At 35.7% G+C, this 2,461-nt stretch overlaps 1 long non-coding RNA gene across 1 annotated transcript in view; it reads right to left on the bottom strand.

Moving 5' to 3' along the window:
- The window catches only part of LOC116683934 (uncharacterized), a 5,692-nt gene that overhangs the window by 1,121 nt on the left and 2,110 nt on the right, over positions 1–2,461 (bottom strand). The window contains exon 2 of the long non-coding RNA XR_004330733.1: positions 2,392–2,395. This is a non-coding gene — a long non-coding RNA (uncharacterized LOC116683934). The remainder of the gene's footprint in view (positions 1–2,391; positions 2,396–2,461) is intronic.

The raw sequence follows: 2,461 nt of genomic DNA, 5'->3' as shown, positions 1-2,461 counted from the left end.
TGGGTTTCTTTTTAATCAAATTACCACAAAAAAATGTGTTGGATTTCTTACAACACTCTTTGCAAATACAATTAATCACTTTCATTCCTGACTTAACTCATCTGTTCGTTCCTATTAGTCAAAATAATTCATCATTTCTGCTTCTTTAACTCAAATATTAGGTATAAATCTATATACCTGAGGGTTATTAATCAAGAATTCCAAAAAGAAGTGTAAAACTAGTGGTAGTAAGGGGGTGTTAGTGAAAACTTCTGAAAACGTCAAACGTCAAATTTTTGTCAGTTTTGGACCTGGGAGGACAACACAAGGGTTGAATGTGTATGCATACAGTGGCTGCATATGGAAGAAAAAAGTGTCCCAAAGAAAATTTAACTTGCATAAAATTATAATTTAACTACGTTTGTAAATTAAATTGTCATTAAAATTGAGTGAAATTGGTAATAATATAAAATGAATGAAATGATGAAATGAAACTATTTGTTCACAGTAGGCCTATTAAATGCTGTGCTAAATTAAAAAAAAAAATACAGTATGTGTGTCTTACTTATATCAGAAGACATTTAAGAAACACTTTTTCTCTATAACACATGTAAATCATTTTCAAGGAACTGACTTTTTGATTTGTATGGTATTTTCAGGGTGGCGCAGTGGCTCAAGGTCGGAGGTCTGCGCTCTTCAAGTGCCATTCTAGTTTGTCATGTAATCATTGCTGGACAAATTTGGTCAAGACATCTCCCTGCCTTTTAGAGTTTTGTGTACTATTGGCAGGTGATGAAAATAATCTCTAATTGTCCAATGTGTTGCTGCTCTATTGGTGTAATGTGTGTAAAGGAACTCTAACAACCTCATAAAACCTAATTTCAATCAATTATATCCATGCAATAATGGTGCACTATAAGTATAATTTACTTCAACACATTCAAGGCATATGGAAGGCAGGTCACAGTGATATGTCATTCCCTTTCTTTGATTGTGCAGTGTACCACCTGGTTGGATTTGTATGATCCATTTGAAGGGTGGTGACACAGCACCCTGTTGGACTGGGTGCAGTAAACATTGGGCAAAACTACTCTGAAAGAATCGTGACAACCATAATTTAGAATCTGAAAAGATCCGAGAAATTTCAGTAGTGATTCCCAAAGAGAGCTTTACGTCAGCCACCCTGCTGACCGCTAATCTCTTGTACACCTTTGGAAGTCAGCATTCACCTGCAATTTTAAGCTTGTTCACTTCAAGGTTGTTGATATATAACGTACCCACTCCTCTACTCTACATGGTCCTCAGAGTGCTGCCATGGTGACGTGTATTTTTTAATCTATTTGGGTAGCAGTGACCTATATATGAGAGAAGAAGGCCTTTGAGAAGAATATAATCGGGTTGATTCCTTTTTTGGCAAAGATTATCTAGCAGACACAAAAACAAGGCATTTAAACCCCCAGCTGATTCAATAGGGGAGCACAGTGGTCAACAGTAGCTCCTTGCTGTGAATATACTAAAAGTAAGTTTATGAATCTGAAGTAGAGCACTGTTGAAGACTTTCCCTTTAAAAATAAAGTTTAAAGAAATGTTAAACTAAATGCAAATAAGGTCACTGACCTGTTTCAACTGAAAGCCAAAAGAGGAATACAGGATTTAAGAATTATTTTTCAGAATAATTGGAGAGCATGGGATGGTGCAGTGCAGTCACTTTTCCTATGCATATTTTTGCTTAAGTTTCAGCAAAGTGAACTTGACAAGATTAGTGTGTGCCTTTAATTATACAAAGTTACTCAACATATGCTGTGTTTTATTACTTTTTGGGGAAGTGTTGTCTCTAATACCAGGTCAATCAATATTTACTGCCAGTAAAGCACAATTAATTGAAAAAGCTATTTTGAGTCATGGTTAGTCAATCAATCCAACAAAATTGTGTACGTCATCGTAGGCAACATAGAGTTTGTGGCCACATAAACAATGCATTTCAGCTGCTCTCACTGAACTTTTGTTGCAGAAATTTTGCAGTCAACTGAGACTGCATTCCTTACTGTAAAACTGATTCAAAAGGTGGGGAGAATATAGCATTGTTGTAGGTGGCAGGTGATTAACATCCTATACACATTTACTCTGTCATACATATATATTTCCACACTGTGAGAACACATGAGTCACTGCATTTCCTATTGCAACATTTTGTTGATTTGATTTCTTTAGTAGGCTAAAAGATGTGAGTAACTGTTCATTCTCAAAGTAGATGACAGTGCAGTATATTCCTTACCTTGAGAATATTTTAAATATACTGATCAAAATTAAAAACGCAACACATTTGTTTTCGTCCCCATTTTTCATCAGCTGAACTCAAAGCTCTAAAACTTTTTGTACACAAAAGGCTTATTTCTCTCAAATGTTGTTCACAAAGCTGTCTAAATCTGTGGTAGTGAGCACTTCCATCCACCTCCATCCACCTCACAGGTGTGACATATCA

This window comes from Etheostoma spectabile, chromosome 3 (assembly GCF_008692095.1).
Source record: "Etheostoma spectabile isolate EspeVRDwgs_2016 chromosome 3, UIUC_Espe_1.0, whole genome shotgun sequence".
In the NCBI taxonomy this organism is placed as follows: Eukaryota; Metazoa; Chordata; class Actinopteri; order Perciformes; family Percidae; genus Etheostoma; species Etheostoma spectabile.
This window is presented reverse-complemented; position numbering and strand designations above follow the sequence as displayed.